General features: G+C 37.2%; 1 protein-coding gene across 1 annotated transcript in view; it reads left to right on the top strand.

The window, feature by feature from the left end:
• Positions 1-4,784: 4,784 nt before the first annotated feature.
• Positions 4,785-13,537, top strand: part of LOC129271726 (receptor-type tyrosine-protein phosphatase mu-like) — a 66,390-nt gene continuing 57,637 nt past the window's right edge. Inside the window, exon 1 of the mRNA XM_064106641.1 lies at positions 4,785-5,092. The gene's annotated coding sequence lies outside the window, so the exon portion shown is untranslated. The remainder of the gene's footprint in view (positions 5,093-13,537) is intronic.

Genomic DNA, 13,537 nt, shown 5'->3' with positions numbered 1-13,537 from the left:
TTTTTCAATAGAAATTAAATTAAGATGGAAATGGAGGGACCCACTGAAAGCAATGCTTGTACAATGTGGGCCCCTCAAAAAAATAGATAACACAACAAATAACAAAATAACAAAATAGCAAAGTATAAATACAGATAATCAAATGAGAAAAAAATCAATAACTGAGAGGGAAATACTCACAAAATAAATACAAAGTTATCAAAAATATACAGTTAGATAAAGGACAAAACAACCCGTCCTAAAAATATCCACCCTTCCCCACCCACCCCCCCCCCCCAGAAAAAGAGAAGGAAAAAAAAAAAAAAAAAAATAAGGGGAGAATGCCCTGAGAAGATGGATGGGTGTTGTTGTATGTAGATAGAACACATGCCGTCGTGGACTCAAGCAAACTGGATTCAATGATGTGTATAAAAGGAGAAAAAGTATATAAAATAACCTGGAAAGAATATAATGCACGAAAAATGTGATTGATGCCGTAAACAAATAACCGGTAGGAAGGCGGATAAGCGGACAGGAGAGGAGAAAATAGAGGAGAGGATAGACACAATAATGTATGAGGTTCAATAATGAGCACATCGGAGAAGGACTTGTGTCAGATTTTTTTTTTGTTTTAAAGGATAATAATTATTTTATGTTTTAATTGTAGTCTTTAAAGTAATAATGATGACTTGACAGAGATGATGAATTAAACTTAATTTGGGAGTATATTATAAGGTTTTAATAGAGATAATTTGAATTTAGTCTTAAAAGAGTTCAAAGATGTTGCATTTGTTATATCATTATGAAGTGAGTTCCATAACTTCGGTCCATCATATATAAAATGTGTTCTGAGCCCGCAAAGTTCTTAAAAGTGGTAAATGAAATTCACCCAATCGCCTTGTTGGATAGTTGTGAATGGATTGATTTTTTGGAAAAATTGAATTAAATACATTTGGGAGGTTGTTGTTGTTATAGTTATACATAAACTGACCGAGATTAAACAAATATAAGTCTTTAATTTTCAATATTTTATTTTAAAAAAATAATGGGTCAGTATGAGACAAATATGCCGTGTGACATATAATACGTAGAGATTTCTTTTGTAATAGGAGTAATTTGTCTAAGAGTGTTTGTTGTGTATTACCCCACGCTAAAATTCCATAATTTAAATAAGGCAATATAAGGGATGAATATAATGTCAGCAGAGACGATAATGGTAAACAAAATTTAAGCTTGTTAATTATACCAATGTTGCGTGAAATAGTTTTACATATGTTATCTATGTGAAATTTCCATGAGAGCTTATTATCGACTATTATTCCAAGAAACTTAATATGGGATACATTTTCCAAGGGAGTTCCATCAAATATAATATCAACAGGAAGTGTATTTATAGAGTTGCTAAACAACATATATTTTGTTTTTTGAAGATTTAGTGACAATTTATTTGCTCTTATCCATTCGGTGACATTTTCTAGTTCAGAGTTGATTATATTAGCAAGGTGAAGTGGATTTTTATGTGAAAAAAATAAGTTGGAGTCGTCCGCAAAGAGAATGAAAGAAAGAACATCTGATGATCTACAAAAATCATTAATATAAATTATAAACAAAATCGGGCCTAAAATACTACCCTGGGGAACTCCACAATTATTTTTTTTCATTTGAGAATTGCAACCGTTTAAAAAGACATATTGCTTCCTATTCATGAGGTAGCTCCTGAACCACTCCTGAACCACTATTGGTTTGGTGCTAATTAAGACATATTGAATATCTTTGTCAAAATCCACCATACTTTCGGAATGTCATCTGTATCAAGATTTAGTATGATGTTTTTGGCATGTGGCCCTTGCAACATCTGCAAATTATGGATCTCACTTCAACCTTTTCCACTCATTACTTTTTACTGCTCGTTACACTGTTCGCCAATGCCAGAGTCTGGTCCCTCACCATGGCTTGTTGCAAAGAATCTTCCGATGCAAGGAGAGTTACACATAAGATATCGCTTAAATTAATCGGCAATTCCATCTGAAAAATATAGCCACTTCTTTGAAGCATAGAAATACTCCCAGCCATCCCATAATTTTTTTTACTGAAAAGTTCACTACAGATTGTCGAGGGTGAGTTTATCAGAGGGTAGAGGCACTTACAAAAGAATTAAATGCCATTCTTTTCCAAGGCACACACTGTGAACATGGTCACTCCGTGATTGTGCGTCCAGTATTATGGATCTCATTAGAACTGGTTCTTGGCAGTGCCATTTTTGGCAAAATCAATCTGGATTATGACAATTTTGTTTAGATCATCCTGCATATTATAATTATTCTTCTACTCCACCCCAAAGGAAAAACTTTTTCAGTTTTTGGTAACGGAATTACATCCATTTTTGTAGTATATTGCAAAATTTTCTCTGATAAATTTGTAAATACCCATGATAAAGACATTTGCTTCTGGTAATTATTACACCTTCACACACAAAATTAGATGATTTTGAACCAAAAATGTAAAACATTTTTTTAGTTACCAAATTTATCCAAAATATATGTTCTCTAATTGAAAATGGTCATCAAATTCAAAAGATTGTTCAGCAAAAACCATAAAAGGTATTTTGAAAAAGGTTTTCAGTTCCTTAAAATATAAGGTTTTGTGTGAAAAGGTCACTCACATTCAGATCCATACTATTAATTTTGAAATTTACTGTTTTTACCTTCTCCCATGTGGAATTGCCCTCATATAAGTATCTTCATATCTCTTATTATTGTAGGGGAAAACACATTCTCAGTGTGGGTTGAACAAATAATATATAGTGTATCTATCCAAGGAAGTAAAGAGGTGAATAAACATAAAACCAAGAAAATTGAAACACCTTCTTAATGCAAAATGATGGTAAATTGTAGCTTTCAATCAAGAATTTTCTTTTGTTAACAAAATATTTTTGCAACAAATGAAAGTACTTTATTGTTCACATTTATCTCAATGGCATTTGAAATTAATGATGATTGATGATTCCTAGCCTTTTTGGCTCTGCCATGACGTGTGACGCTTGTTTTTTAAAATGTATCATGAACAAATTCTTGGTCGAAAAGTAAATAAATTTAATAGCATATCCTTTCAAAATTCAAATTCATTGTCATATGAGTGGTAAAATCTCCATAAAATGTCAATAAAAATATGCTTATAAACCTTGTCAAATAATCAGATATACATGTAGTATATAGTCAATCGGGTATTGTTTTGTGCAAATTTTTCCATTGGGTTTTTCAAAACTATGATTAGTGAACATTTCACCATATCTGTTCACTGTGTATATTTTCTTATTGAACATTCACCTAGGACAGTGTAACAAAATTGAGCACATTTAAATCTGCGGATAAGTCACCGTGTGGGGAAAAGCCATTGTTTGCACACCGTATGTCAGTGTAAGAAAATTTATCAATTTTTGACAGTGGAATTAATATGTGAATGCAGTGTGAAGCAGTTTTCACACTGTTTCACAGAATGGTGACTGTTTTTTTTTCTAGAAGGGTGACATAATGAAAACATGAAGTTATAAATAGCATGCAAAAAGTTTTGAATTGCTTTGAATATGGGGGCAAAATTTGTTAACTTAGTAAAGACTAAAATAGGAAAAGATATGGAAACAGACACATTCCAAGGTTGCCCAATTTCCCCATATTTTTTTAATTTGTGATTGAAACAATGGCATTGGTTGTGAGACAAAATGACAATATCAAAGATATTCCAATCGAGAATGAAGAAGTGGAAATTTAATTGATGGCTGATGATTCATCTTGTTTTTTTAATGGACCCTTGAGAACATTTTAATGTTGTTTTTTTCTTCATATTTGTTTTTGGTCATCTTCTTCTTTCTTCTTTTTTTTTTGTAATGTTTTCTTTTTCTGCTTATGAGCTCAAGGTGGTAGATGGTTGATCCATATTTTTTTTGTTTCCATAGGCTCAGGAAATGGTTTGGGTAAAGCTTTTGTCAGACGACAATATAGATAGTGGTTGAAAAGTAATTGAAGCCTCATCATGCACCATTCTTTTTTGGTTGGATAGGTAAATTGTTCCTTGCTTGCAGACTCAATCCAAACCTACTATTTGTTGAGGAAAAAAGCCTCCAGAAAAGAGTTTAGATATGATAACTTGTATTTGGGCCCTCTGCATTGTATATGGGCTAAATAACAATTTCAGATCAAAATCTAAAAATCTTTCCTGTATGAAAATCAGTATTGTTAAAGGCATTGTTTTTATAAATGAGCTCTTTAAAATCCACAAATCAAATAGCCCACCCCCCTCCCCTGGCCCCCTCACTACTGGGTTTTATGCAATATCTAATAGCCAGGCTATATACATGTACCTTAGTAGGGCTAACCAGATGTGCCTCAGCCACCCACACCATTTGGAAACATCTTTTTCATCAGATACGAACCATAATTACATGGTTTGCATTAAGACATCTCTACAAGCCCGGGGGGGGGGGGGGGGGGGGCACTTAAGCATATTGCTGTACACATGCACGACTACAGCTTTTACAAACCCACCCTAAACAAGTTTTATCCATATTGGTCAAATACATACCTGATTCAAGTATTTTCACAATAATTTTTGACAATTTTGCCCGATATTAGCCTTTTGACACCCAAATCATGTTACACAAACAGTGTGCAATAATCAGCAAAAGTTAACATTTTTATATGTTTTTTGTTGTTGCATGTGTGTATAGCAATACATGTATAGTTGAGTGCCACCCCCTCCCCCCTGCAAACTGCAATCAAATTGTTTTTTGTTATTTATGTTATAGGTGAGGTGGTTCACATCACAGTGCTGACCGCAAAATATACCACGATAGAGACATCCTCTGGTGTAGAGTACCAATGCTACCGCAGTGTACCGGACAGAGATGCCTCATTGTTATTTGGTCGATCTGCACCTATTACAACAGACAAATCACCACCAAGTGATCAGCAACATCATGTACATAGTCATATCAGAGTGGTCAAATTCCCTAACAGCAATAATTGGCCTTCAGATGGTTTTGGTCCCTTCTACTGTGAAGCTGAAAAAGAAAATCGAGAAAATACAAGGGTTACTACATTTTTCCAGAGAAGTGATGGTAAAATTATATATATTATTTTGGTCAAAATCAGCAAAAATAGCTGCCCTTTTTGTCTCACCTGCATAGCAGAGTGAGACAATAGGCGCTGCTTTTCCGACGGTGGCGGCGTCAACACCAAATCTTAACCAAAGGTTAAGTTTTTTGAATGACAGCATAACTAAGAAAGTATATGGACCTACATGTAGTTCTTCAATTTTGGACATAAGGTTAATCGAGTATTACTGAACATGCCGCCTGAGTTTCAGGTCACATGACCAAGGTCAAAGGTATTTAGGGTCAATGAACGTGATCTTGTTGGGGAATCAACATCAAAATCTTAACCTAAGGTTAAGTTTTTGAAATGTCATCATAACTTATTTAAAATATATGGACCTAGTTCATGAAACTTAGACATAGGGTTTATCAAATATCACTGAAGATCATGTGGGAGTTTCAGGTCACATGATCAAGGTCAAAGGTCATTTAAGGTCAATGAACTTTGGCCAAGTTGGGGGTATTTATTGAATTACCATCATAACTTTAAATGTTTATTGGTCCAGTTCATAGAACTTGGACATAAGTGTGATCAAATATCACTGAACATCCTCTGCTAATTTCAGGTCACATGAACAAGGTCAAAGGTCAGTGAACTTTGGCCATGTTGGGGGTATCTGTTGAATTACCATCATAACTTTGAAAGTTTATGGATCTGATACATGAAACTTGGTCATAAGAGTATTAACCGGGTATCACTGAACATCTTGTGGAGTTTCAGGTCAAATAACCAAGGTCAAAGGTCATTTAAGGTCAATGAACTTTGGCCATATTGAGGGTATTTGTTGAATTACCATCATAACTCTGTAGGTGTATTGGTCTAGTCCATAGAACTTGGACATAAGAGTAATCAGGTATCACTGAACATCCTGTGCGAGTTTCAGGTTACATGACAAAGGTTCAAAGGTCAAAGAACTTTGTCCATGTTAGAGGTATTTGTTGAATAACCATCATACATGTAACTCTGAAAGTGTATGGATCTAGTTCATAAAACTTGGACAAGAGTACTCAAGTATCACTGAACATCTCATGCAAGTTTCAGGTCACATGACCAAAGTCAAAGGTCATTTAAGGTCATTGAACTTTGGCCATTTTGGAGGTAATTATTAAATTGCTGTCATAACTTTCAAAGTTTATAAATATAGTTTATGGAAATTTTATAGGGGTAATTAAAGGAAACCAAAACCAAAGAAGAGAAGCAATCTTATTGGAAAGAGTAAAATGATTGGAACAATAAAAAAAAGTTTCATGAAAGTTATGAAATAAGCAAGTTATGGAAGTTTGAAAACTCTTGTACTTTCTATGGGATCCTCAAATTGGCAAACATGCTTCAAAATGTCTGATTTTGTGGACAACTCTCCATTTGTTTTGTACACAAATTTTTAGATTTTCCTCATTATCTTTTGAATTGCATCTGGCCTCCTATGCACAACATATGTCACGGAAAATATAATTCACACCACATATATCAAGGTCAGAAGGAGATAATGTGAAATATGTAAAAGAAGGGGAAAATCTGAAAATTTATGTATAAAACAAATGGAGAGTTATCCACAAAAATCAGCTATTTTGAAGCACGTTTGCCAATTTGAGCTTCCCCAGCATAGAAAGTACAACAAGACCTTAAAAACGTCCATAACTTGCTTATTTCATAACCGATTTTGATGAAACTTTTTTTTTTATTGTTTCTCTCATTTTACTCTTTCCAATTAGATTGCTTTTCTTCTTGGGTTTTGGCTTCCTTCAAGTATCACTGACAAGCCTTAGGTCGCATGATCAAGGTCAAATGTCATTTATTGTCAATGAACGTAGTATTGTATCACTATGTGAATGTTTTTTGGGGGGGAATAATTATTTTATAGTACTTTTCAAAGTCAGCACTGCTGCTATATCGAATCGCGTGATGCAGGTGAGACTGCCAGAGGCTCTCCACTTGTTGTATCTGCCTGTCTCTTTTTTCTTTCCCTCTTACTCTTCTTATATTCGGTTCACCCTGTTATTAAGTCCTTCTTTCTTTCTCTATGAAAGGAAATGAGTGCTACGTTATTTGTGATCATATTTAATGAGATAATAATTACTGTCATAATATGCCTTGTAGTGCTCCAAAACCAACCATAAGTCGCACAAAATGAATGTTGAGATCTTTAAGCTTGTAAAAGCACGTACTAATGCTTTAAAATGATTCTGTAACTTGTCAAAAGTGGTCAACAATAGCCAGCACTTGATTGTATGTAAAACATGTTTGGAGAGAGCTTTAAAGACTAACTGTTATTTTTTCAGGGTTCACTCAGGCACGAGATGTGCACTCTGTACAATTACAGTGAAGCTTTTAAGTCATCCAGAAAAAATGATGTCAGAGAAATTCTTGCATTGTTTCTTCTCCATAACTTTACAGCTTCAAATAAGACTGAAGTATGAGGTATGAAGAACAAGAATCGTATATTTTTTTCAGATTCATAGCCAGTCTTCCATTTTTTCCTTTTTGAAGACCAAGTTACTATTTTGGCTATTTACAGAGAACCTTTCCTGGGGGTGTTTTACAAAGATTTAAGTTTGAGTTAGAGTCGCACTTTAATGAATGCCTAGTTGCATACAGTATGAAAGGCATGACCGCATTGGTCAGATCATGCCAATATCATGCCAAGTAGATGCACACTAGTGAATATTGATCAATACACAGCAGAAACTGTGGTGTTAACCAGTGTACATAGAGGACCACACCAGTTATTTTACACCAGTGTTAAATTGACTGTTACTTCAACACCTATAGGTGTTATTACAACACCTTTGGTTTACACTCTTTCGTGTTTTGTTCAATCTCTAGGGTGTAATTTTAACACTTTGGGGTGTGGTCCTCTATTAACACCAACTGGTGTCAGTTTTAACACCACAGTTTTTAGAGTGTAAGATTACATGTTGCAAATCCTGTACGCATCAGCATTTAAGTGCGACTCTACGCCATTATTAAGAAAGTACTACAAAGATGGACAACCAGTCACAATTGAATAATGTTCAAGCATTTATTGAACCATACTCACGCAATGCAAGCTGCCCGCCGGAAGGGGCGAATACCCCGACTTCCAATAACAGCAAACTATACACACAAAAAAGTAAGTCCCCCCCAAATCAAATTGCTGTAACTTTTGAATGGAATAGTTTGGAGATATGATATTTCGGAGGTGGTTTTCTACATTCATTAAGCAACTCCTTGGGAAAAGTGAGATCGATCGGTTGAATCATGCATGAATAATCAAAGATTGAATTAAAAATGACCATTATTGAAAGTCACAAGAGTCATTTTTCAGACTGTAAATACAGCATTGGACAAATGTTGTTTTTAGGTTAATTCTATGGTGTTAATGTTGTTATACTATCCATAATAGCCACTCCACACACAATTTTGATAACGGATGTTCATGGTTGAGTGACCACAATTTTTGTGACACATCATCATATGGGTTTATGGTAGTTACCTCTAAACTTGTTAAAACATTTTAATCGGAAAATGTAATTGGCTCCCCAAATTGCTCAGCCCCTCCCCATTTTCAAATTCTGTATCCACCACTGATTTGTCCATGAATTCAACTGTTCCATTGTTAGGAAAATAATGCATTCATGCAGTATAAAGAGTATTCACTCCAAAGTTTTTGAATGTGCTCACTCAACCATAAAAATGTAAAAAGTTTGGAAAGTGTGTGGTGACAAAAATGATGGATGTTAAAAACAACAGCAATTAAGTCACATTTGAAACCGAATTTGCCCCCATTATTCACTTTATTGGCCCTCAAAATGAGTATGTGACATTGAAAATGCCCCTTCTCCCACTTTGATGAGTGCTTACTCATCCATAAATAAACAAATTGATTTCATTTTTGCACAGAATTCTGCTCATAGGTTGATTAATATTACTACCAAATGACATCGTTAAAGACAGCCTTAAAAAAAGTCCCACCATATTGAATAAGGGGTTACATATTCTTAAAGGACAGGTCCACCCCAACAAAAACTTGATTTTAATAAAATGAGAAAAATTCAACATGCATAACACTGAAAATTTCATCAAAATCGGATGTAAAATAAGAAAGTTATGACATTTTAAAGTTTCGCTTCATTTCACAAAACAGTTATATGCACATCTCGGTCGGTATGCAAATGAGGGAACTGATGACAATATTTCTTTTGTATTTTGTTATATGAAATATGAAATATTTTTATTTTCTCGTCATTGTCATGTGAAATGAAGTTTCATTCCTCCCTGAACATGTGGAATTCCATTATTTTAACATTTTGTGCTTCAGGCAAGGAGGTCCTAATCATCAAATTCGTAATAATGGAAATAATTTAAACCATAGAAAACAAAAGAAATAGTGAGTGAGTGACATCATGGACTCTCTCATTTGGATGTAACTGGCTCGTTCGTATAACTATTTTGTTAAAAATAAGCGAAACTTTGAAATGTCATAACTTTCTTATTTTAATCGATGATGTGGTTTACGGTACACCATGTGAAGTGTTATAAAAACGGTGGATAGAAGAAGAGAAGAAATGGATAGGCGAGAAAGTGGAGATTTGAGAGTAGAGTATTCTTTTTTTAAAGTAGTCCTGGAAAGGACTGTAAACCAGGAAAGATTGATGAGTTGAGAACAGCTTGAGTAGTAGAGCTAGTGAGGAGATGCTGGCTTGAGTCGGCGAGTAGAAATGATGAGCAGTAGAGAGACTCGACGTTTCGGGCAGGTTGACTGTCCGTCTTCAGGAGTGAGTGTACCGAAAACCCACCCACACAGACCGCTACCTCAATTTCCGCTCACACCACCACCCATCCGTCCACCAATCAGTCGCCGACACTCTCATCAGACGAGCCCACCAACTCAGCGACAAGGCACACTTACAGCAGGAACTCAAGCACGTGACCAATGCACTCACCACCATCAACCATTACCCCAGGAGAAGGATCAACACTCAACCGTCCAGCCACCAACCCAGCACCAACAGCACCGAAAACCCATCCGAAACCAAGCCTATCGCCACCATAGCACTTCCCTACATCGGCAAGACTTCACACCGACTACAACGCATCCTTCACTCTGCCAACATCCTCATCAGACACCAATCCTCTCCCAAGCTACACTCCATCCTGCACTCTCACAAGGACAAGCACCCATCCAACAAGCAACCAGGCGTCTACAAGATCCCCTGCGACTGTGGCAAAGTCTACATTGGAGAAACCGGCCGAGACTTCGACACCAGACTCAAGGAACACAAGACCCACCACCGACGCAGCGACTGGGACCGATCTGCCATCGTCAAACACGCACAACAGGAAAATCACAACATAGACTGGGACAAGAGTCAACTAATCACCAACATCCGGCACTGGAATACCAGAAGGGTCAGGGAAGCCATTGAGATACATCAACACAACACCGTGCCTCAAGACCCTGGCCTCCACATCAGCACCATCTGGCACCCAATCCTACGTCACCACCCAACTTCCAACCAATCCACAACCAACTCCACAAGCAACCCGCCGTCCACCGTCACCCCACCAAGCCCTCCTACCCAACACAGCAGTCTGATCGAATCACCAACTCAACCAGCAACTTCGCCGACGCACACGCCACCGACACCGACACCTCGCTACAACCTCCGCCGATGACCCAACACCTCATCCGTACACCAGGCCACCCACTCAATCCCGCCGAAGCCTACCCGACGAGTCCGCCGACCAACACGCACAGAACGCCACCACTGATGTACCTACATGTACCATGCCGCCGACACACACACACGCCGCCGTAACTCACCCCGCCTTCTACACACCGCGTCCGCATACCACGCCAACTCGTTTCCCGCCAAAACCGCCGACCCACGCACAGAGCGCCACCTACGACGTCAGCCCGCCGTGACCGCCGGCCCAGCGCTTTCCCCCACGTCCGCACGAACGCCATAAGTACCGCCGCACGCCGAACGAACACTCACTCCTGAAGACGGACAGTCAACCTGCCCAAAACGTCGAGTCTCTCTATTGCTCATCATCTCTACTCGCCGACTCAAGCCAGCATCTCCTCACTAGCTCTACTACTCAAGCTGTTCTCAACTCATCAATCTTTCCTGGTTTACAGTCCCTTTCAGGACTACTTTCAAGAAAGAATACTCTACTCTCAAATCTCCACTTTCTCGCCTATCCATTTCTTCTCTTCTTCTATCCACTGTTTCTATAACACTTCACATGGTGTACCGTAAACCACATCAGCGTTTTTGTACATACCACCATGCAAACCTTCAAACAACATCTTTCTTATTTTAAATCCGATTTTAATGAAATTTTCAGCATTGTGCTAGTATGATTTTCTCTATTGATTCAAATCAACATTTTTCTGAGGTGGACTTGACCTTTAAACATATATGCACCCATAGTGTACACAATATCTATGAGAGAGGGAGTCAAAATTTTAACAAAAGAGAAATACGGGTTTGTTTCATGGATGTTTTTGTCTCACCTGCATAGCAGTGTGAGGCTATAGGCGCCGCTTTTCCGACGGCGGTGATGGCGACGGCGGAGTGAACACCAAATCTTAACTGAAGGTCAAGTTTTTGAAATGACAGCATAAACTTAGAAAGTATATGGACCTAGTTCATGAAACTTGTCCAAAAGGTTAATCAAGTATTACTGAACATCCTGCCTGAGTTTCATGTCACATGACCAAGGTCAAAGGTCATCTAGAGTCAATGAACTTAGACCATGTTGGGGGAATCGACATCAAAATCTTAAAGGTAAATGCTAGTTTTGGTAACGATATCAAAATGAGTTCGTACAGAATCCAATGAAATGACTACCAAAATGTCTGTTTGTATAAATAAAACGTATGTGCCAAAGGATTCTGGAAGAAATTGTGTAATTGCTGAGAAATCAGCAAATAAGCACAGGATTCGGATAGAGCGTCGGGCCCGACATTCAAAGCAATACTTATACACTCTCCCACGTGCACTTATCTGTGTTGGGGATCTTCAGTCCGAACATTTTTCAGTGTAGATTTCAAGATTTCACGAAGTTTAGTTTATGTAACTGTACCAGATCTAGATCCTGGATGATATACTGACAATTAAGCCTTGTTTTACAGACTTTCTCATGAAATCAGTATACTGCAACTACTGGAATTTCTCTTTAACTTTATAAGGTTATGTTTTTGAAATGTCATCATAACTTAGAAAATATATAGACCTTGTTCATGAAAATCTTACATCAGGTTAAGCAAGTATCACTAAATATCCTGCATGAGTTTCACGTCACATGACCAAGGTCAAAGGTCATTTAGGGTCAATAAACTGGCCAAATTGGGGGTATCTGTTGAATTACCATCATAACTTTGAAATTTTATGGATCTGATTCATGAAACTTGGACATAATAGTAATCAAGTATCACTGAACATCCTGTGCAAGTTTCAGGTCACATGATTAAGATCAAAGGTCATTTAGGGTCAATGAACTTTGGCCAAATTGGGGGTATTTGTTGAATTACCATCATAACTTTGAAAGTATATTGGTCTAGGTCATTAAACTTAGACATAAGAGTAATCAAGTATCACTGAACATCCTGTGTGCATTTCAGGTCACATGACCAAGGTAAAAGGTCAATGAACTTTGGCCGAATGGGGTATCTGTTGAATTACCATCATAGCTTTGAAGGTTTATGGATCTGATTCATGAAACTTGGACATACGAGTAATTAAGTATCGCTGAACATCCTGTGCGAGTTTCAGGTCACATGATCAAGGTCAAAGGTCATGTAAGGTCAATGAACTTTGGCCATGTTGGGGGTATTTGTTGAATTACCATCATATCTCTGTAAGTATATTAGTCTAGTTCATAAAACGTGGACATAAGAGTAACCAAGTATCACGGCACATCTTATTCGAGTTAGAGTAGTTTTCAAAGTCAGCACTGCTGCTATATTGAATCGCGTGATGCAGGTGAGACCGCCAGAGGCATTCCACTTGTTGTTATATCTGCTGACAGTTTTTTTCATGAAACTTCGCACATGGCTTCAGAGTAACACTATCCTAAGGGCGCACACCAAAATAATCATTCGATATGGCACAGAGTTGGGCCAAGGCCTTGAACTTTCTTCTCATTTGCATAATTTTTTGATATTGTGTGCTCTCACTGAAGCATTAGACATCAGGATATAAAACCAAATCAAATGAACTATGCAAGGAGGTTTGTGACAGACATCCATAGTTACATGTAGCAATTGCATTTTTTTTCAATAATGTAGAAAAGAGCCAATCACATTCCACATGTTCATTCAAGCGTGAATGTTTAATTAAACGTCTTTGAATCTTTGAATCAATGTTAATTGGTCATGAACATAACGAAAAAAATTGAGAAAAGATAATTTCAGTTACCAA

This window comes from Lytechinus pictus, chromosome 11 (genome assembly GCF_037042905.1).
Source record: "Lytechinus pictus isolate F3 Inbred chromosome 11, Lp3.0, whole genome shotgun sequence".
NCBI classification, from domain to species: domain Eukaryota; kingdom Metazoa; phylum Echinodermata; class Echinoidea; order Temnopleuroida; family Toxopneustidae; genus Lytechinus; species Lytechinus pictus.
The sequence above is the reverse complement of the archived record's forward strand: the minus strand, read 5'-3'. Positions and strand labels throughout refer to the sequence as shown.